The sequence below is a fragment of the Canis aureus genome, chromosome X (genome assembly GCF_053574225.1).
Source record: "Canis aureus isolate CA01 chromosome X, VMU_Caureus_v.1.0, whole genome shotgun sequence".
Taxonomy (NCBI): domain Eukaryota; kingdom Metazoa; phylum Chordata; class Mammalia; order Carnivora; family Canidae; genus Canis; species Canis aureus.
The window spans coordinates 4372029-4396373 of record NC_135649.1 but is presented as its reverse complement, the minus strand read 5'-3'; the positions used below and the strand labels follow the sequence as shown (position 1 = coordinate 4396373).

Below are 24345 nucleotides of genomic sequence, written 5' to 3'. Positions count from 1 at the left end.
AAAACCTAAACCTGAGTAGCACACCTACTGAGATAAACAAGATCCCCAGATTTGAAACAAGAATAGGATACACATGGGGCACCTGGGTGTCTCAGTCAGTTAAGCATCCAACTCTTGGATTTCGGCTGAGGTCATGATCTCAGAGTTGTGAGATCAAGCCCCATGTTGGGCTCTACGCTAGGCCTGGAGCCTGCTTAAGATTTTCTCTCCTCTCTCTCCCTCTGCCTTCCCCCTCCCACATTGTTTCTCTCTCTCAAAAAAAATTTTTTTTTTATAAAGAAACAAGGGACGCCTGGGTGGCTCCGTGATTGAGGGTCTGCCTTTGGCTCAGGGCGTGATCCTGGGGGTCTGGGATATAGTCCCATATCAGGCTTCCTTCAGGGAGTCTGCTTCTCCCTCTGCCTATGTCTCTGCCTCTCTCTCTATCTCTCATGAATAAAATAATAAATAATCTTTAAAAAAATAAAGAAACAAGACTAAGATACCCAGCAGAGCAAGTTTATTCAGTGAAGTCTTGATAACCTGAAGGTAGTGATTTCAGATTAGAAAACAGAAAACTGAGGAGAGCTATGCGGTCACTGGCAAAAGGAGGTGGGGATAAAAAAGATCCCTGGTAGTATCCAAGAACTGAATGATCTTCAAAGTGTGTAGAGGAATTTGTAGGAGGGAAATGAGATGATTCACATCTCTGCATAGACTTAAATATGGCCATGTTATCATGGATGGATTGAAGGTAAGATTAAAAAACAACAACTTGGCATCGGTGAAGGGTGGAAAAGAACAGAATGTATCACTTAATAGAGTGGCTGTGGGGAAGTTTGGAGGAGACACCCTCCCTGACATGTGACCCACCAAAAATTGACATACAGAGATGAGAAGGGTGACAGGTCAGTGTGGAAGACTCTTAAGGGCTGCTAAGAAAATTTCCCCTTTCGCCCACTACAGCATCTTGGCTTTTCCAGCATCTCCCCTCCCCCGCAGTTTGGTCAACATGGTCTTTTGTGATGTCTAAGTATCCCTAGGCTACCACTGGCTACCAAACAAAGCTGAAGGGTGTGTGCCTCATTATCCTGGCAGGGTATATAAAGGCGGGTGAGGAGGCCTCGGGCAGATCACTGGGAAATTTTGGCATGGGCAAGGTGACCTATAAGCCACAAACTTCTAGCAGAGTTACAGAACAACCGACTCCAAGCACCTCAGGGAGAAAAGAGAAGACCCCCTTTCAACTCGGGTCCAGAGACAGTGACATGGTGAGATGACTCCACCCAAGCTCCTCCTCACCCCCTGATTCCTTGCCCCCTAGACTCCTTCCCTGTCCCTATCTGGCACACATATCCTCCCAAGCCTGTCCCTTCTCCTGAAGCCCCTGCTCCCTTCCACCCTCCTTTTTCCTCCTAAATCAATGCCCCTCTGTGGCCCACCCTATTGTCTTCACAGGTAGCCAAGACAATTATGAAAGCTAAAAGATATCCTCAAGGGAGTTTAAGAGAAGACACCTCTTCCAGAGTTCCCATCCCTTTAATTAATTCTAAGAAAACCAAAGGATCAATCCTATTCAGCCATTATCACAAGCTGAATGAAAAGCTGAATCAAAATGAACCCAAGCAGTCCCAAGAGAGTGTAGAAAAACCCACCACTTCAGATGAAGAGCCGGGCAGCCAGAACTTCAGAGTGGAGCCAGAGGCCTCAAATATCTGTGAAATCTCCAAAGTCTAGCCACTTCGAAATGGCAACTACTTAGAGACCAAACTACACGAACAGGGTACATGCATGGTAATGAATAAAATAAAAATTCACCCTGTTGTGAAAATTTGCATGTGTGTCTCTGTGAGTTCTCTGATTGTAGGGAAGGATAAAGGAAAGGGGGGGCAGGAGTGTGAGAAAAGGGAAAGAGGTGGGATTGTACAGGGTTGGGGGTTAGACTTGGAAAGTCCACTATTAGCCAGACATTGGGAATAAGGACTAGATAAGGTCCAAGTACTAAAGACAAATTTCATCACACTATCTCCCAGGCAAGGAGGAAAAAGGTCTGGTGTTCCTGCACATATACGTAGGGAGTTGGGGGGCAGCAACATCAGGGTGTAGATCGCAGGAACCTATATTGGGTGAAGTGCATGGGTGACACTGCCACCCCCACCAAAAGGCAGACAGATACATAAAATACATTACCTCTAGGCCGCTTACCTCATAGTGGTGTTTGTTACATCACATCCTATGCTATGAGACGCTAAGGACCCCCAAAGGGACCAAATCTCACCCTACTAAAAGTCAATGACAACACCCTCAAAGACTGAACAGACTATTTTCTTGTTAAGAAAACTTGGGGGACACCTGGGTGGGCGTCTGCCTTTGGCTCAGGGCGTGATCCCACAGTCCCTGGATCTAGTCCCACATCGGGCTCCCTGCAGGGAGCCTGCTTCTCCCTCTGCCTGTGTCTCTGCCTCTCTCTCTGTGTCTCTCATGAATAAATAAATGAAATCTTTAAAAAAAAAGAAAGAAGAAAGAAAGAAAGAAAGAAAGAAAGAAAGAAAGAAGAAAGAAAGAAAGAAAGAAAGAAAGAAAGAAAGAAAGAAAGAAAGAAAGAAGAAAAGTTAGTTTGGAATGAGGGACGCCTGGGTGGCTCAGTGGTTTAGTCTCTGCTCTCAGCACAGGGTGTGATCCGGGGTCTGGAGATTGAGTCCCACATCGGGCTCCCTGAAGGGAGCCTGTGTCTCCCTCTGTTTATGTCTCTGTCTCTCTCTGTGTCTCATGAATAAATCAATAAAATCTTTAAAAAAAGAGGAACCTCCACACAGTTTTCCAGAGTTAAAAAATAGATCTGCCCTATGGCCCAGCAATTGCACTGCTGGGGATTTACCCGAAAGATACAGATGCAGTGAAGCGCCGGGACACCTGCACCCCGATGTTTCTAGCAGCAATGTCCACAGTAGCCAAACTGTGGAAGGAGCCTCGGTGTCCATCGAAAGGTGAATGGATAAAGAAGATGTGGTCTATGTATACAATGGAATATTCCTCAGCCATTAAAAATGACAAATACCCACCATTTGCTTTGACATGGATGGAACTGGAGGGTATTATGCTGAGTGAAGTAAGTCAATCAGAAATGGACAAACATTATATGGTCTCGTTCATTTGGGGAATATAATATTAGTGAAAGGGAATAAAGGGGAAAGGAGAAAAAATGAGTGGGAAATATCAGAAAGGGAGACAGAACATGAGAGACTCCTAACTCTGGGAAACGAACAAGGGGAGGTGGGCGGGGGGTTGGGGTGACTGAGTGACAGGCACTGAAAGGGGCACTTGATGGGATGAGCACTGGGTGTTATGCTATATGTTGGCAAATTGAACTCCAATAAAAAAAAATTTAAAAAAAAGAAAGAAAACTTGGAATGAAAGAATTAGCTACCAAAGGTGAGGAAGGGCAGTGGGAGGGGTTCACACCCCTACTGAGGACAATAAAGGGGAAGATTGTTTGCAGACAATTTTTCATTAAACTTTTTATTTTGAGATAACTGTAGATCAACATGTAGTCGTAAGAAATAACACAAATAGGGGTGCCTGGATTGTGCAGTCGGCTGAGCGACCTACTCTTGGTTTTGGCTCAGATCCTGATCTCCTGGTTGTGGGATGGAGCCCTGCATTGACTCTGAGCTCACTGCGGAGTTGGCTTTGGATTCTTTCTCCCTCTCCCCTCCTCCTCTGCCCCTCCCTGCTCATGTGTGTGCTCTCTTTCTCTTCTCTCTCTAAAATGAATAAATGTCAAAAAAAAGGAAAGAATACAAATAGATCTCATGTACACTTTACCCAGTTTCCCACAATGGTAACATCTTCCTTGCAAAACTGTAATACCACATCACAACCAGGATATTGACATTGAGACAGTTCAGATACACATTTCCATCACCAAATGAAACCTCATTTCACCCTTTTATAGACATACCCACTTTCCTCTTGTTATAGACTGAATCTCCCCTTAAAATTCATATATTGAAGCCTTAATTCCCAATGTGATGGTATTTGGAGGCTGGGGGCTTTGGGAGGTGATTAGGTTTGAATGAGGTCATAGAGTGGAGCCCCCATGATGAGACTGGTGCCTTTAATAAGGGGATGAAGAAACCTGAGCTTGTTTTCTCTGCCATGTAAGAATAGAACAAAAGGCATCTGACTACAAACCAGAAGAGGGTTCTCACCATGAACCAAATTGACTGGCACCTTAATCTCGGACTTCCCAACCTCCAGAATCATGAGAAAGAAATTTCTGTTAAGTCATCCAGTCTCTAGTACTTTGTTATATAGCACACTGAACTAACGCATCTCCCATACGCATATCCTCCCCTGGCAACTACTAATCTGTTCCCATTTTTGTAATTTCTTCTTTTCAAGAATGTTATATAGATTGAATAATTGAATAATACAGTATGTAAGATTTTGGGAGTTTTTTCTCCTAGCATAATTATCTGAACATTCATCCAGTTTGTTTTGTGTATCAACAGTTCTTTTTTTTTTTTCCATTGGGTAGTTGCCGTGGTATGGGTGTACCATACTATGGCGAGTGCCAGGGCAAGAAAACCTGAACTGTAATTGATAAATTGCTGGAAGTTCAATGAGGACAGCTCTGATAAAAACTCCAGGGAGGGGCAGCTGATTGGTTCAGTCAGGTAAGTCTCTGACACTTGGTTTCAGCTCGGGTCATGATCTCAGGGTCCTGGGATCAAGCCCTGGGTCTGGCTCCACACTCAGCAAGGAATCTTGTCTCTCTCCCTCTGCACCTCCCTCACTCATGCTCTTGCTCTCTCTCATAAATAAATAAATTAATTAATTATTAATTAATTAAATCTTAAAAAAAAAAACCTCCAGGGAGACCCAGTCATGGGGCAAGGGCACAATACTATGAGATCTACCTCTAGGACCTCAACCAGGTTCCACAGTAAATATAGGAGAAAAAAATCCCTTGGGGTCTGGCAGAGAGAGGGGAAAAAGGAATCATTTTGAAATACATGAGGGCATGCTGTTCTTTGTAATGAGGCCTGCTCTCAGGAGAGCCCAGTTAACCAGAGCCTAACTTGCTGGGTATCATCAGAGCCTAACTGACCAGGAAGGAAGGGAAATATGCAACTTCAGTCCTCTCTAGCTTTCCACGTGGAGAAGGGAAGTATTCAACTCCAGCCCACTCTAGTCATCCTATTCCATGTAAGGTTGGGGGAAATGAGAAACATTTGTGAAGTTCACAGTCCAGAGATATAGTCTCACTAAAAGAGTGAGACACACTCAGATGCTTGGGTGGCTCAGTGGTTGAGCATCTGCCTTTGGCTCAGGGTGTGATCCCGGAGTCCCACAACAGGCTGCCCATAGGGAGCCTGCTTCTCCCTCTGCCTGTGTCTCTGTCTCTCTCTCTGGTCTCTCATGAATAAATAAATAAAATCTAAAAAGAAAAAAAGAGTGAGACATGCTCAGGGACACTAGAACACTTCTCCTGACCCTACACCACATTACTAAAGGCTTACTTACACAGTGCCTTTTACCCAATACATCATGTTTGGCTAGCAAGAAAAAATTATGAGGCATACTAAAAGGCAAAAAACACAATTGGAAAAGCCAGAACAAGCATCACGGCCAGCATGGTAAAGGAACTATCAGACCAGGAATTTAAAACAACTGTAATTAACATGCTAAGGGCTTGGGTGGATAAAGTAGACAGCATCCTCGTGAAGGTGTGGAGCAAGAGGGATCCTCATTCATTGCAGGTGGGAATGCAAAATGGTACAGCCACTTGGGAAGATGGCTTGGCAGCTTCTTACAAAACTAAATATACTCTTACTGTATGATCCAGGAATCATACTTAATTGGTATTTCCCCAAATGAGTTGAAATCTTATCTCCACACAAAAACCTACACACAGGTGTTTATACTAGCTTTATTTGTAATTGTTAAAACTTGGAAGCAATCAAACATTCAGTAGGTGAATGGATAAACCTTGGTACATCCAGACAATGGAATATTATTCAACACTAAAAAAAGAGCTATCGGTCCATGAAAAGCCATGGACTTGAGTACAAGCCAAAACATGAGTACATATTACTAAGTGAAAGAAGATTTTCAATCTGAAAGGGCTACAAACTGTATGTTTCAAACTTCTGCTAACCCTTAAACAGCAGAAGTTTGAACTGCATGATCTGCTTATGTGTGTGTGTGCTTTTTTTAAATAAATAGAAAGGAAGGGAGAAGAAATGGGTAGGAAATATCAGAAAGGGAGACAGAACATGAAGACTCCTAACTCTGGGAAATGAACTAGGGGTGGTGGAAGGGGAGGAGGACAGGGGGTGGGGGTGAATGGGTGATGGGCACTGAGGGGGGCACTTGACGGGATGAGCACTGGGTGTTATTCTGTATGTTGGCAAATTGAACACCAATAAAAAATAAATTTATTATTAATAAATAAATAAATAAATAAAGTCCCATACTATAAATGTATTTTCTCTTCCTTATCATTTTCTAAATAATACTTTCTTTTCACTAGCTTACTTTATTGTAAGACTAGAATAGGTAATACATTTGACATACAAAATACGTGTTAATCAACTGTTTATCAGTAACGCTTCTGGTCAACAGTAGGCTATTTGGAGTTGAGTTTTGAGAGAATCAAATGTTATATATGGATTTTTGACTGCATGAGGTGTCCCTGCCCTTAACTCTGATATTGTTCAAGGGTCAACTGTATATGACATTTTGGAAAAGGCAAAACAATGGAAATAATAAATTTTAGTGGTTGCCAGGAATTGTGGAGGGAGAGATGAATAGTTAGAACATAGAGGATTTTTAGGACAGTGGAAATACTTCGTATGATACTATAATAGTGATTATACATTTGTCCAAACCTGTAGAATATAAAACACCAAGAGTGAATCCTAACATAAACTGTGGACTTTAGATGATTATTGTTAATGTTAATCAACTGTACAAACATGCATGTATGGGGGCACAGGGCATATGGGAAATCTCTGAACCCTCCTTTTTCACTGTGGACTTTCAACTGCTCTAAAAAAAGTCTTTAAAAATACATATAAAGTGATACAGCCAAAAATAAAAAGTGTAAATTAAAAGGGAATATTTTAAATATTAAAATTGTCAAAAAAAGTTAAGAAAGGAAGAACAAGGAATAAGAGCACAAAGCAACAAACAAAACTAATACAATAGAAGACCTAAATCCAATCATATCAGTAAGAACATAAAATATAAAAGGTATATACACATATCAATTAAAAGAGGAAAATTGTCATGACGCCTGAATGACTCAGTTGGTTACGCATCTGATTCTTTTTTTTAAGATTTAATTTATTTATTCATAAGAGACACACAGAGAGAGGCAGAGACATAGGCAGAAGGAGAAGCAGGCTCCATGCAGGGAGTCTGATGTGGGACTTGATCCCAGGACCCCAGGATTACGCCCTGAGCCAAAGGCAGATGCTCAACCACTGAGCCACCCAGGTGCCCCAAGCATCTGATTCTTGATTTCAGTTCAAGTCATGATCTTGGGGTCCTGGGATCGAGTCTGGCATTGGGCCCCCACTCAGTGGTAAGTCTGCTTGTCTCCCTCTCCCTCTGTCCCTCTCCTGCTTGTTCTCTCTCAAAATAAGCAAATCTTTAAAAAGAAGAGCAAAAGTGTCAAATTGGGTAACAAAAATAAGACCCAACTATATGCATTCTGCAACAAGCCCATTTACATTTTTTCCTGTTCTGTGTGTTATGTCATTAAACTTTAACTGAATTTTTTTAATTGAAGCATAGTTGATATACAAAGTTACATTAGTTTTAGGTGTACAATACAGTGATCCTACAACCCATTTTAAATGTAATGATATAGAATTTATCAGTGAAAGAATTGATAAAGGTATAACAAGTAAACATCAATGTAATTAAGCAAGCATGTATATATTATTAGCATGAAAGAGACTTCAGAACAAGGCAACTGCCTGGGTTAAAAGGGACATTACATAGTGATTGAATAGTGTATTCACTCAAAATATATAACAATCTTAAATGTGTATGTACCTCATAATAGAGTTCCAAAATACATTAAGCAAAAACAGAAATTAGGGCAGCCCGGGTGGCTCAGCGGTTTAGTGCTGCCTTCAGCCCAGGACGTGATCCTGGAAACCGGGGATTGAGTCCCACATCAGGCTCCCTGCATGGAGCCTGCTTCTCCCTCTGCCTGTGTCTCTGCCTCTCTCTTTTTCTCTCTCTCTCTCTCTGTCTCTCATGAATAAATAAATAAAATCTTTAAAAATAAACAGAAATTAAAAGAAACAGAAAAATCCAGAAATATTCTTGGAGAATCCAACAGTCCTTTCCCAGTAATGCCTAGGACAAGTAGAGAATCAGAAAGTAGATGTCAGAGCTGAATAACCTGTCAGCCAACTTGACTGAATTTGACATTTCTAGAGCAATCTACCCCCAAAGAGTAGATTACAAATTCTTCTCATGTGCATGTGGACCATTCTCTAGAATCTGTAACATCCTAGGCCATACAATAAACTTTAACAGGTTTTTTAAAAATTGAAATCATACAAAGTATGCTCTGACTATATCAGATTTAAACTAGAAATCATTAAGAGAAGGATACTTGGGAAATTCTTTAACATTTGGAAATTAATGACATTTCTACATAATCTGTGGGTCAAAGATTGTAATTCAAGGGAAAGTAGAAAATATCATTAAATGAGTGAAAATGAAAACAGCATAACCAAAATATGTGGTATGTATGTAGCTAATGCAGTGTTTTGGGGAAGTGTATAATATTTAATCCTTACATTAGAAAAGAAGAAAAAAATCTCAAATCAGTGATATAAACTCCATGTTATGAAGCTCAAAGCACAATAGAAAAATAAATTCAAAGCAAGAAGAATGCAAAAGGAAATACTAAAGATAAAAGCAGAAATCAATGAAATTGAAAATAGAAAATAGGCTAAATCAAATGAAACCAAAAGCTTGTTTTTTTTAAAGTCTTTATTTAAATCCCAGTTAGTTAACATACAGTGTAATATTAGTTTCAGGTGTACAGTCTAGTGATTCAGCACTTCCATACAACACTGGGTGCTCCTCACAAATGCACTACTTGATTCCCATCACCTATTTAACCAAGACAGATATCATACAATTTAATGGAATTTAATGGAATTTAAGAAAGCTTGTTCTCTATAAAAAAAAAAATCAATCAAACTGATAATTTTCTAGCCAGATGGACCAAGCAAAGGAGAAAGAAGACACAAATTACCAAAATCTTGAATGAAAATGATATCCGTATGGGTACTACGGGCATTAAAAGGATGATTAGGTAATAACATGGACAACTCTATGCCTGTAAATTTGACATCTTAGATAAAATGGACAAATTACCTAACAAAAAGTCACTTAAGAAACAGATAACCTGAAAAGTTGTATTTCTATTAAAGAAATCGAATTCATAAAAAAAAAAAAAAAGAAATCGAATTCATAGTTAAAAACTTCCCACAAAAGAAGTTGGTTCCACTGGTGAATTGTCTTAAATATCTAAAGGAGAAATAATACTTACTCCATTACAAAAAGTCTCCAGAGAATAGAAGAGGTGGAAATACTTCCAAATTCATTTTCTGGAGGCCAGCATTAACATGATTACCAAAACCAAAGGCATTACAATAAAGGAAAACTACAGAGCCGTATCCCTCATTAACATAAATGTAAAAGTTCTCACCACAACATTAGCAAATTGAATCCAACAATATATAAACAGGATAATGCATTGTGACTGTCTGGGATTTATCCAGGAAATGCAAGGCTTGTCCAACATGCAAAAATCAATCAATATAACATACTAAAAATGAAAACCACACAATCACATCAACTGATGTATTTGACAAAACTCAATATCCACTTATGATGAAAACACTCTGAAAACCAGAAATAAAAGATAAGCTTGATAAACCTGATAACCTAATAAATGTCACCTATGAAAATTCTTAAGCTAACGTAATACTTAGTGGTGGAAAATTGAATGCTTTCTCTCTAGGTCAAGAACAAGACAAAGGTGTCTGCTTTAGCCAGTCCTATTCAACACCATCCTTGAAATTCTAGCAAGTACAATAGGGGAGGAGCAAAGAACTAAAACATATCCATTGGAAAGGAAGATATAGAGCTATCTCTATTAGCAGACATCACTGTTTAAGTAGGAAAAGCTAAAGAAATCTCAAATAGCTCTTAAAGCTGTTTAATGAGTTCAGCAAAGTCACACTGTAGAAGAAAATTAATTGTATTTCTATATACTAGCAATGAGTATTTGGAAACGGAAATTTTGGGTTTTTTTTTAAAGATTTTATTTATCCATGAGAGACACACAGAGAGAGGCAGAGACACAGGCAGAGGGAGAAGCAGGCTCCCGAGGGGAACCGGATACGAGACTCCATCCCAGGATCCCAGGATCACGACCTGAGCCAAAGGCAGATGCTCCACCACTGAGCCACCCAGGCGCCCCAGAAATGGAAATTGTTAACAGCTTTACTGAGGCATGATGGATGTACAAAAATCCTGCACATGTTTAATGCATACAATTTGATGCATGTGGACATGTGCATTCTCCCATGATACCATCACTGCAATCAAAGTAATAGATATCTCTCATATTTCCCAAAGTTCCCTTGCATCCCTTTGTTTTGGTTTCTGTTTTTTATTTTGTGATGAGAACATTTAACATGGCATCTACCTTCTTACTACATTTTTAAGTGTACAATACAGGACTATTAACTATAGGCACTATATTGTACAACAAATCCCTGGAACTTATTCATCTTACATAATTGAAACTTTACACCCATTGAACAACTCCCTGGTTCTCTTTCCCCCAGCTCCTGGTAACCAACATTCTACTCCCTGCTCCTATGAGTTTGAATATTTCAACACTTCATATAAGTGGAATCATGTAGTGTTTGTCCTACTGTGAGTAGTTTATTGTACCTAGCATAATGTAGAAAAGAAGTATTTACAGTAGCCCCCAAAATGGGATATTTGTATGTAAATCTAACAAATTACGTGCAGGCCCTGGGTACTGAAAACTACAAAATACTGGTGAAAAAAATTAAGTAAGATCTAAATAGACAGAAAGATATACTGTGTTCATGAATTGAAAGACCCAGCATTGTTAAGATGTCAATTCTCTACAAATAGATCTATGGACATAGTCCCCATCAAAATTGCAGCAGGTCTTTTGTAGATATCAACAAACTTATTCTAAAATTTATATGGAAAACCACATGAAATAGAATAGAATATGAAAAAAAAAGAAATAGAATAGAAAAAAAGTTTGGAAAAGAACACAATTGGATGACTCACCCTGATTTTAAGACAATATAAAGCTAAAGTAAACAAATCAGTGTGATATTGATGGAGGAATAGACACATGGATCAATGGGAAAAAGGGAGAACCTAGAAATATACTCACACAAATATGGCCAAATGAGTTTTGACAAAACTGCAACGGCAATTCAATGGAAAAAGAAGCAGCTTTTCAACTATGCTACAAGAACAATTTCACACCCATATGCAAAAAAAAATTAGCCTTGATTTTACACATACCTAAAGTCATATACATAAATTAGCTCACAGTGGATTATAGACCTAAATGGAAAATTTTAAAATATAAAACTTTTAGATGAAAACAGGAAAAATTGGTGTGACCTTAGTTAGAGAAATAGATTTTAGAAAACAAAAGCATGATCTGTAAAAAGAAAAAAAAATAAATTGGGTTTTATATAAATTAAAAACATTTCATCTGTAAAAGACATCATTAAAAGAAAAGAAATATGAGCCATAGACTGGGAGAAAATATTTGCTAATCACATATCTGACAAAGGACTTGTGTCTAGAATATACCAAGAAATCTCAAAACCCAAAAATAAGATCAAACAATCTCATTAGAAAAATGGAGAGAAGATTTGAATAGCTACTTTGCCAAAAAAGATATGTGGATGCATCAAAGAAGATACATATTTATATAGACAAATATGCACATGAAAATCTGCTCAGCATCATTAGTCGGTTTGCAAATACAATTTAAAACCACAATGAGAACCACTTGTCTCTACATGTCTGTTAGAATGACTAACATTCAAAAATATATTCTTTATATATAAATATATATATATTCAAAAATATATAAAAAAGAAAAAACTGACAAAACAAGTGCTTTGAGATTGTAAAGCTACTAGAAGCCTCATACAATGCTGGGGGAAATGCAAAACGGTACTGCCACTTCGGAAGACAGTTTGGAAGTTTTGGGTTTTTTTTTTTTTTAAGTTAAACATACACTTCTCATGTGACCTAGCAATCTTACCCCTAGGCATTTACCCAAGTGAAATGAAAGCACATGTTCACACAAAACCTTGTACGTGTATGTTTCTGGCAGCTTTATTCATAATGTCAAACAAAAACTGGAAACCCAAACATCCCTCAACTGAGGAATGGATAAATAAACTGTGACACTTCCAACCAGTGGAATACTACTCAGTAATAAAAAGAAGAAACTACTGATACTCCCAGGATGGGTGAATCTCAAATGCATTCTGCTAAGTGAAAGAAGCATATCTGGAAAGGTTACATACTGTATGATTTCATTTTGAGGACATCCTGGAAATGTTATGTGCGGGGCGGGGGCAGGATGCTTAACAACAAAGGGGTAGCATGTGTGCACTTTTTGGGGGTTAGTTATGGAATTGTTCTGTGTCTTGGTTATGGTAGTGGTTGTATGCCTTTGTGGTAGTGGTTGTCAAAACTCATCAAACTGTACAGCAAAAGAGTGATTTTTTCCCTGAATGTAGATTAACAATAAGCTTAAATTTTAAAGATTATATACATGTTGGGGGGGGGGAGCGTAGCCCTCCGGCTGGCTTTTGGATAAAAGTTTGTGAGAGAGCAAGGGCAGATGTGAGCAGACCAGTTAAGTGGTTCCCTCAATTTTGCACATGAGAGATGATGGTGGCCTGGGTCAGGGCAGGAAAATGATTTGGATCAGGGTGGATAGATATGAGAACTATGAGAGAGAGACTGAACAGTGAATGGTGTGCCCGAGGGAGTGGGATGAGCCTAGAACCACTACTAGGTTTCTAGTTTGTTAATGAGATTCAGTAATGCCATTTATAAAATAGAGAACAGAAGAAGAGGGCCAAGAGTTAGAAGAAAGATAATATGTTCATTTGGGGACACGGGACATTGAGGAACAAGTCTCACCTCTGTAAGGGATGTCAACGTAGAAATGACTAGCATATATTCAGGTCTGGTGCTCAGGGGGAAAGTTCTGGGCTAGAGATCACAATTTGGGAGCCCATGAGCTTAGATTTGTTTCACCAACATTAAAAACATGTTCCTGATCTTATTTGGGCCCTCTGTTTTATTCAGCAGCATCCAGCAGTTGACCTTTCTCTCCCTTTGAGCTGCATTTAGCAGTTGACCTCTCCTTTTGGTGTCTCCTGTGACAATGCACCATCATGATTCTCCTCGTGTTTCTGTGTCTTTCCCCCCAGTCTTCTTTGTGGACTCCTCTTGCTGCGTCTGATGAATATTTCTCGAGAATCCTACTGTGTGCAGGTTGTCATACCAGGTGTTGAAGTCTCTGCCCCGAAGGAGTGTATAGTCTAGTGAACTCTTCCTTGGTTTGCCCTTTAAATAATAGCATCTCCGGGCTTCTGCCTACTGCTCTTCCCGGGCACTGTGCTTTGGCCTCTAGGTGGCCCCAGAGCATCTAAGATGAATGGGAAGGGGCCTGAATAAAGAATCGATAAGCACTCCCAGGGTCCTCAAGTAGTCTAGGCCTTAGTCAAGTATATTCAAAGTAGGCTCAAAAGGACGTTGTTCTTGGACTTTATGATCTGGCCTGTGTTCACTCTCCAGGCTCATCCTTCTCTTATTTCCTCTTCATTCATTCCCCTCTGGCCACATGAACCTTTTCTGTCTTCTTCTAATGTACCAAGCGCAGGCCTGTCTTGGGACCTTCACTCATGCTGTCAGGTTTGTTTATTACCCCCTCACCTGTGCTCCTGAACCATCCTCAACCAACTCTTTGGGTGACTTCTATTCTATCCTTTAGGTTTCAATTTGTTAAATATGCTTTTGTCAGAGAAGCCTTCTCTGACCTTCCCAAACTGAATGAGGTCCCTTTTTTATTCTGTTTCATAGCATCTTATACTCTTCTTTCTTAGCACCTATTACAATTTGTGATTTTCCTCCCAATAGATCTCCACTAAACTATAAACTCTAGGAAGTCAGAGACCGTGTTTGGCATGAGAGACTCCTAACTCTGGGAAATGAACAAGGGGTAGTGGAAGGGGAGGTGGGCAGGGGGTTGCGGTGACTGGGTGATGGGCACTGAGGGGGGCAGTTGGTGGGATGAGCACTGGGTGTTATGCTATATGTTGGCCAATTGAACTCCAATAAAAAAATTTAAATCTATTAGAAAATGAAAAAAAACTGACTGGTTTTGTTTTCTGCTGCCCTGTGACATAGTAGAGGCTCAATGTTTATTTATTGAATGAAAAATAAATGAACGGCTACCTGGAAGCTCGAGCAAAAATGCCATTCCTGGAGGTAGATACCCCAAGAGCAAGCATTTGGATTTGCTCCTACATTACCCAGATGCCTTTGGTACTCAGGGCCCTTGCAGTTCCATTTCAACCCGAAGACAAGGTCACGGAAGTCAGAAATCCTATTCTTCTTCCAGCTTTTCCACTTACCAGTTTTGTGGTCCTAAACAAGCCTTCTGCTCCCCTGGACCTCAGTTTCCTCCTCTGATAAATGGGAATAGTAATTCTCATCCTGCCTGCCTCACAGTACTTGTGGTGATACTCAAGTGAGACAAGATATCCTATAGCACTTTATAAACAATAATGCACTGTGCATACATAAAGAATGACTATCACAGTGTCCCGTCTCAACTGCACTGTTACTGCCATCAAAGATTTCCTTAGGACTCCCCAGCATCAATGCTCTGGGACTTTGGAGTGATTTGGTTGCTTCCCCTTCAGCTAAAGGAGATGCTCATTAGAGAAAACACATGTGACAGCCCAACCCAGTTTTCTGGAGTAGATTACAACTGTTTTTATTTCCTGAAAAGCTAGATCATAGCATTTTGACAGAGGATAGAACAATATGAAGCCATGGCTCATTCTTTCAATGGCAGTATGATTATAATGGACTAACAGCTCCCTCTTGATATGCAGAAACTTTGCGATGGTCAAATTCCAAGGATGGGTCATGTCAAAAGGACAGTGGATGTTCACTTGTTACACAGAACAGAGACTCCGGGGACCATCCAATCCAGGAAAGGCTACCTTCAACCATCCCACACAGTAAAGAGGAATGGGCAATTCACATTTAAGGAGACAAAGGTAAGAGAACACCTAGCGCTTTTACAGGAATCAAAGCTCTTTCTCATAGACACAATCCATCCCCCGCGGGGCCCACGGAATTTTTAGATGGAATAACAAACACACTATTTGTAAAGCAGCACCTGTTTGGCTTGTGGTGGTCATTTAAATATTTGTTGAACAAGAAACAAATTTCTTTGCAGAATCATGAAGAATGAGACTTGAAAGAGGCAAAAGTTACTCTGATTTTTCCATAAACAGAAAGAGGCAAATTCCAGAAAGTGAAGACTGGGTGATTTTAAAGGCTGGTGGGACATCTGTTCCCAAAGTGAGCTGATTAAAAAAATTGCTGTCAGACTGGAGAAACATTTTTAATGACATGTGCCATAGGACTACCCCTGGTCTTGTTCTAGTCACTATTTCTAGCACTACCATAGAAGACGGCGGAGGCAGCTGGTCACATTTGAAGGTTTTATGACTGCCCTCATGGAAATAGATCTGCTCTGCTCTGTGGAGATGTCTACCTCTGCAAAAGGGGCTGGGGAGTCTCAAGGGTTGCCTTGATTAAGGGAGAAGGAGCATTCAAATAAGCAGGGCTGTGGGCAAGAGCACTGCCACAGTGAGCAGGTGAGGTGATGCAGGACACTTGATGGTAAGAGAGCAGCAGACTGGCTGGACTGGAATGGAGAGTCCCTGTTGGGAAGAAGAAAGAACTGAAGTGATAAGATTGGTAGGACAGTGTAGATCAGGAAAGCCCTGAAAGTGGGGCTAAGAAGTTTGAGTTTTATGATTTCTGCCAATGTGCATCAATTCATTCACTTCTTCACTCACGCATTCAGCATACTTTCATAGACTACTTTCTGCTAGCACCTGCACCTACTTCTCGATAGGCATGCAGAGATGAGGAAGATGGGATCCCTGCTTTCAAGATGCTCACTGTCTTACGAGGCAGTCCAACTCATCGATAAACATCCGATTACAAGAATGGGCCAGAGAGCCGGGAGGAGGGGGTGTTAGGAGAGAGTTGCAGTGCAGTTACTGGAGTAGGGGTGAGAGTGGGGGTTGAGAGTGCAGTCATATGTGTTCTTTAGGTGAGTGGTTCCAAATTGCCCTCCCATGGACTAGTACTTGCGGTGTGATTGTGTGCCACTGGACAATGTGAAGAGTTTTTCATAAGTAAAATGTATCCAAAATGTTTTACTGTAAGATTTTTAATTTTTCCCATTTTCTTTTTTTTTTTTAATTTTTATTTATTTATGATAGTCACGGAGAGAGAGAGAGAGGCAGAGACAGAGGCAGAGGGAGAAGCAGGCTCCATGCACTGGGAGCCCGACGTGGGATTCGATCCCGGGTCTCCAGGATCGCGCCCTGGGCCAAAGGCAGGTGCTAAACCACTGCGCCACCCAGGGATCCCCCTATTTTCTTGATAAAGGAATACTCATCCTTTTTTGAAACAGTGGTGATTAAGTAGATGGTAACTGGACTTCCTTAATTGTCAAGTAGTTGCCCCTCACATCGCTTCCTCCCCAGCTGGCTTGGTATGCCCATTGGGCACCTTCTGGAGTGCAGCAGATGCCACCTTAGGAAGTACATGGGCAGCGGCAACAAGAAGAATGGAAGTGAAGGGCAGACAGCTTAGATAAAGATGGAAGGGAAGGAAGTCAAATTAGAACAGGAATCAGGTTGACAGGAATAAGCTTGGGGCCCTCCTGGCACTTGCCTCCATGATGCAATAACCAAGGAGAGTACACAGAGCCAGACAAGCCAGAGAGGACCCAGCACAAGAAAGGGGGCTCATTCAAAATGGAAGGGATTCATCTGGAAATCAAAAGGAATGTCAGACTGGAGAAGCAATTTGCAGAATGGTAACATGAATACTTTTGTGTTCCCTCTTCCCAGAGAAACAACCATAAATTGTGAATGTTACTGGAGAACACAACTATTTAAAGTCTCTGAATATTCAGAAAGTATTCAGCAAATGGGGAAATATTTATTTTTTAAAAATCTATTAAATTGCAGTAGGAACAGTGACCCACTCCCTTATCCACCCCCAAGCTCAGCATGTTGGAAGCTCAACTCCTTCCAGCTGCAGCTTAGGACCACTCAAGACTAAGTAAGGGATCCCTAAATTCCCAGCTACAGGCTAGGGCTGATTTCTCCCCAGGAGAAGCAGGCTGCCAGCATTTCTCTTCTGCTCCAGTTCCATGTTGCAGAGATTTGGAGCTCAGAGAAGAGAGGGGAGGTCAGGGAAGGGGAAAAACTATTAAAAGAAGCTGGCTTTTTGAAAAGATCAATAAAATGGACAAACTTTTGGATAGGTAGACCAAGAAAAATGTGAGAAGACTCAAATTACTAAAATCAAGAATGAAAGAGGGAACATCTGACAGTAATAAAAAGGATTATAAAGGAATACTATGAACAATTGTATACCAACAAATTAGATAACCAGGGTGAGATGGAAAAATTTCTGGAAGGACACAAAATGCTGAAACTGATTTAAGTAGAAATAGGAAACCTAAATAGATGTTTGAAAAGTAAAGAGATTGAATTTAGTAACTCAAATAACTTCTCCCAGTGAATAGACCAGATTCGCATGGCTTCATGGCTGAATTCTACCAAATGTCTGAAGAATTAACACCAATCTTTCTCAAACTTTCAAAAATAGTAGAGGAGAGGACACTTCCCAATGTATTCTGTGAGGCCAGTGTTATACCCTGATACCAAAAGCAAAGATGTTACAAGAAAACTACCTATTAATATTCCTTATGAATATTGATGCAAAAAAAAAAAACCTCAACAAAGTGATAGTACAGTGAATCCAACAACATATAAAAAGGATTATGTGCCATGACCAAGTAGGATTTCGCCTAGGAATGCAATGTTATATGTATGTGTGCGTAAGGGGGCGGGCGGTATTTTCTATACTATCCTAGTTTTCTCTGTAGAGTACTTCACAAACTTTATTATATTTAATTAAATATCATGAAACACTGTGATTTAAAGGCAGCAAACCACAGCCCACATGGGACTAAATTCTGCCTCTAGTTGCCTGTTTTGCAAATAAAGTTTTAGTGAGACAAATGGAACATAGCGTAGGGGAGGAAACCTTTTCCATCTTCCCTTTGGGTTCTTTGGCTGATGTAATCATTGAATTGACATAAGAAAGAATGACAGGAGAAAAACAGATTTAATTTTGTATATATAAGACCTCCTAAAAATAGGAGACTCAAAGAAGTGACCCAAGCAGGCAGATTTTATGCCTTTTAGGCAGAGAAACAAGGCATTTGTGAAGAACTGATAAGACAAAGAAGTTTGGGCTGGAGGTGGTAAATTAGCGAGGAAGTAACAAGGTTTATTTATACAGGTTTTGCAGCCTTAAATTCCCTATCTCTGGTGATAAGAACGCCTCTCTTCCTCCTGGTACAGGGAGCATACCTTTTACATGGGAGATTTATTTCCTGTTTTCAGGGAGACAAAGGAGGGTCAGAGCGTTCTTTTTGTACTGGCTGTTTCTTAAGTAACTTTAATTCGAAATAATCAATATGCCAAAGTGGTGCATTTTGAAGCAGCATGTTTTGCCCCCACCCAGTGGCCACACTCATTATTTATCTAAGGTTGAGAGAGAGACCATCAGTGGCCCACAGAAGCCTAAAATATTTACTCTCTTAACACAGAATGTTTGCTATCTGGATATTTTCCAGTTTTGAAAATTAAATTTCTGAGAAGTTCAATAACCTGCCCAACATCATACCACTATGAATGTGATAGAGTTGGATTTTGGGTGCAAGCCATCTGATTTGGGGGCCCACGGTCAGAACATCTATCACACTGCCTCATTATCTGAGATTTAATGTTTCCTTTCCAAAATATTAGCAATTTTATTTTCTTTTCATTTTTAAAAAATACTAAAAGGCATCTATTTACCTCTGAATACTTCTTCAGATATATTTCATAGATTTGATATAAACTCTATTGGTTTTCATTGTTTCATAGTCTATAATTATCCATTTATTGTCTCTTTGATCTAATTTTTGTTGATGAGATCTTATGCCTTCATTTTTCAGGTGGATGCAATCATTTTTAATTAAAAGAGAAAACATATAACATTTTATTTTCCAGTGAGTATACAGACGGTTTTCCATGTATGCAGAGGAGAGTATACTTTTTGTGTCATACCTGATTTATTGAGTTAGAGATTTCTTGCTTCTATGTAATGTATGATTTTTAAAAAAAAACTATAAGGGAAGGGAGAAGAAATGTGTGGGAAATATCAGAAAGGGAGACAGAACGTAAAGACTGCTAACTCTGGGAAACGAACTAGGGGTGGTAGAAGGGGAGGAGGGCGGGGGGTGGGAGTGAATGGGTGACGGGCACTGGGGGTTATTCTGTATGTTAGTAAATTGAACACCAATAAAAAAAAAAAAACTTCTTAATAGTCTTAAAATTTTGAGTATAACTGACAGATAATGTTACATTAGTTTCAGGTATAAAGCACAGTGATTCAACTTCTCTATATACTATAGCCCAGGATTTTTAAATGTGTTTAAGTATAACATGATGAGAGAGAAGTGCACAAACTGTAAGGTACACTTCGAAAAAGGATCAGAAAGTGAACAATCATATATATCCATTCCAGATAACTTGCTGTATGAAATCCTTGGCTAATAGTAAAAAAAGTACCTGAACTTCTGTGTTGAAACACAGTGGTGCTAATGGGCTGACTTGGTCAAGATTTAAAAGGAAATTGTGGGGATCTTTAATATTTTTTAAAAACCCTGCAATGAGAAGAACGCTGGGCTGCGACTCAGGAGATTTAAAGCTGAGTCTCAGCTTTGTTGGTTCCCTGTCCCATGTCTCTTTGCTCCAGAAGTCCCTTCCTATAAAATAAGATGTCTCCAAGCTCGGACTGTTCAGAATTCTAGGAGTGCTATGCTTTCATACATGTTAAGTTATTGGTTAGTTGATATCAGCAAGTCCAGAAGTAACAGATAAAACAAAGCTGGATTATAAGTAAAACAGCTCCTTTCAAAATTATTCAAATTCTATTCTATTGGAGAACTTAGTCATTTGAAAAAATCAGTTTTTAGCCATCTTGCGTTAAACAATTTGGCGATGTGTATCAAGGTGCCATCAGACCTTTCTTGATGTTAAGAATTAATTCCATTTCTTTGTACTCTAAGGAAATACCTTTATGCACATCATTTCTTTGACATGATTCTAAAGCAATCGTCTTATGCACAACTATCACATTGTAATAGGGAAAATTAGAAACAACCTAAATAGTATTTTTTTTTATTGGGGGTATTTTCTTATTGACCTATAATTGACACACAGTGTTACATTCATTTCAGGTGCACAACATACAATTGGGTAAGTCTGTACAACATGAAGGGTATGTTTAAATAAATTATGGTGTCTCCATAAAATATATTATCATGCAGACGTTAAAATCAGGTTGTATAGTTTAATTTAATTACATGAAGAAACCTATGATAATGGTAATTTCTACAGAGTATAAAATTGAGTGCACAATGTGGTCTCAATTATGTAAAAGAAATATAAATGAAAGGAAGTGTACCGAGTCAGTATCATGATTGTTTCTGCCTGATGAGATTATGTGTTTTTAAGCTTGTCCTGCCAGTTTTTAATTTTTTCACAAAGACACATTGCTTTTATAATCATAAAAAGAGACAAAGATGATGTATGTTCAATTGTTCCAAAATGATTAAAGTAAAGTACTTGACAAATAATAATGAAAAGGACTCTGTTTTCTTCCTGATGCATTATTTATAGGGAAAACAATTCCTATTAGTCTCTGTTTTTTGAAAAGCACAATGTATACTCTTCACAGTTGCCAATACAATGCTGGGATAATGTTGGTAAAAAACACAAATGATAACCCCAGAGATCTGTCTGTTGATTAAGTGACCCTTTGAAATTATTACATGAAAAGGTCACTTACTCTCCAACAAAAATAACATTTTGTCCATGGCCTCTATTTTCACCCAATGAGAGTGTGATTTAAATATATATATTTTTGAAATTTTCAATTTAGCTTGAAGAGGTATTATGTAAATATTTTGAATATTCAATTTAAAGTTCAACATAATGGACTGGCACCTATTGAACAACCATGCTGTTCCACGAAGGACAAAGACAACTTTCACAAGTTTTAATTGGCAGGGACCTTTTTGTACAGAAAGGTTACCTTCATTTGAATACCGTTTGTATTTATGTGGGCCTAGCTGCCCTAATAACTCATGAATCAGCTGATGGATCATCTGTCCCTGTTTGATAGATACATCTCTCAGACACAGATCAATCTATTTTGAAATGAACAAAGGGGCAAGGGTCTTCTTTGAGATGTTCCACAGGAGATGAGCATGGAAATGAATGCTCAGAGGACCCTTCACGCACCAAGGCACTGCTGACTCATACAGCTGTGTGGATGGATAAGGGTCCCTTCAGCCTTGCCTGTTCTCCTCTCAACCTGTTTTTGTGATCAAGGAGGTATATTTCCAAAATGGTAAGTCTGGGTAGCAATAATTAGCAGGGAAATAGCACACATTCTCCTTCCTATACCTCATTCTCTAGAAGGTAACGACTAAGCATCAAGTTTGGTCTGGTCCTGTTCTCAGCCCATCCATACACTTAGATGCTGGTTTAGCTTCTCTCTGCTCTCGGCTACTTGGGCCTTAACTCCCTGCATCATTGCCTCCCTCTGTGTTCTATACCAAACTTATCACTCACTGTGTGCCATCTTTCTTTCCCAATTCCCAGGACCAGACAGACCCTGGCCTGTCTCTGGTTTGATTCTGCTTTCACTCTCTGGAAGCTGATGCTGATTTACCTCTGACCCTGACCTCCATGCCCTACCCCCGTCATCCTACACAGGGGTCCTGGGTAGAGGCTCCCTGCAGAGCTGGCTTCAAACATCTGCTGAAATTAGCCCTTCACATTTCACCACTGACCACAGCTAAGACTAGTTCAAATAAACAAATAATTAGAGTTGAAAAGAGATATGTGATGTCCAACAACAAACCAACATGCAACATTATCCAGAAGGGCCATCTAAATTGGAGCTTATTTTACCACATCAGCAAGGAAGTATACAATCTGAAAACATTCAAAGGGAATCATTTTCCACTTTTTGGCCTGACACCAAACACTATCCAGTCCCCCAGGCCAATGTTGCACGTTAGCCCATTTTCAAGTATTAGGTGTGAGTAAATAGTGAATTCATGTAGGAGCGGGACAAAACTCAGGTTCCTGTAAGGTGGAACTGATTGCATTCCACGAAATGTAAGGCCATGAGGTTTTAAGAAATCAGTGGGAAAGAAGACCCGAACACTTTTGTTAAGGCACTTTTTTTAGGGCCCTGTTGTTTGTATGCACTGGGCAGCTTATGGCTTTTGAGATGCTTGTTAATATTGATTCTCTCTCTCTCTCTCTCTCTCTTTCTCTCTTAGACTATTAGTGATTTTTATTTCCATTGGTGGGATCCAGAAGTGCTGAAACAACCTGCCCAAGAGCTTCCAGCCCTCATCATATACATGTGGGGCTGCGGAATCAGCTAATTCCTCAACAGGCAGTGAATATTAGCAAGTTCATTAAGTATTTTCAATGAGCCGCACAAATCCAAGAAGCTAATTGCTCATTTGCCAGGCAGGGTGGGCCTTCTCCAGTTCTTAGTGATCGAGATAAATGAAACTTGTTTGTATTTTCCAGCCAGAAGCTATTTCACTTAATGCTTTCAATATGGAAGCACTCTGGTTAAGGCACTGAGCAGAATTTAACAGAATTGTTGAGTCTTCAAAATTAAACTATAAACAGAGGGCAATTTTAAGAATTTGTAAATCCTTCTTCCTGATCCTGAAGTCTTTCCCTGGGGCTGACGTTAGGCAGGGCTTGGTCATTTTCCTTCAAGGGAGAAACCCTAAATTAAGTTCCCCAAGAGATTTTTTTTTTTACTTGATCAGCCATGAGTTTCCTCTACAATCAAACATTACAAATTCTTAACTTAGACATTCTGAATTCACCATAAATCAAGCCAAGAAACATTGAAGTTTCATATTTGGTAGATTTCAAGATGATGTTTACTAATGTGGATGTATGCGTGCATTTGAGGGTGTGGGTAGGGAAGGGACATACAACTAAGGAGGATCCCAGTCTTAAAAGTAAATTTGAAGTCATTCATTTCTAAGTCAGTGGCATCGTGTTTGCGTGTCATCCCTACCTCTATCTTGGTACAGGTCCTGGTAACTGTTTTTGCACCTTCGTGTGTGTTGCTGGCAAATGTAGAAATAAGGAAAATGCCTTTTAAAATGTTCCTTAAGCTCAATTTTTAAATATTTTAGGACAACTCCCAGTGTCTGCTAGGATTTTTGAAATTTGGTTGCATTTTTAAAAGACTGATTATAGCTTTTCCAGAATTTTAAGGAGTTAATATGTGCATCAGTTGTTTACAGTTTATTTGCAGATTATACTGCACGGTTATCAAGCAATCAATCCACATTTACTTTTTGTGTTCTTATGGCAGGTTGTGTTCTCAACAGTAAAAAAAAACACATTGAAATAGTAGGCTTGGTCCCCATTTCTTGCATAATTATCATCTAGCTAGAGAAGTAAGTCTTAGAGGATGTTTATCATCATAAATAGATAATCCAACAGAGAATGTTGATATTAAAGGTTAGAGAAGAGCAAAAATCAATGCTAGGCAAAATGGATGGTGTGGTTAATTAAGGAGATGAAACAGGTGATTTTAAGGATACAAAAAAAACACACAGTTGTGTCAAGCATCTGGAAAAATGATTCTCCTTTCCATTTCAAAATAGTTTCTCTTGACTAGAAGCTGGAAAGCAGGAGGAGGGGATGGTGGTGAAGACTGATGCATTTGGTTTGATTAATATGTAAATATAAACATCCCCAATCTAAATGCCATTGTATGTAAAGTAGCAATTCT

The 24345-nt window shown here is 39.5% G+C and overlaps 1 protein-coding gene across 15 annotated transcripts in view; it reads left to right on the top strand.

The window, feature by feature from the left end:
• Nucleotides 1–1814, top strand: part of VMA21 (vacuolar ATPase assembly factor VMA21) — a 75454-nt gene extending 73640 nt beyond the window's left edge. For all 15 annotated transcript variants that reach the window (XR_013374901.1, XR_013374896.1, XR_013374897.1 and 12 more), the window contains 2 exons: nucleotides 1078–1250; nucleotides 1438–1814. The gene's annotated coding sequence lies outside the window, so the exon portion shown is untranslated. The remainder of the gene's footprint in view (nucleotides 1–1077; nucleotides 1251–1437) is intronic.
• Nucleotides 1815–24345: the final 22531 nt, after the last annotated feature.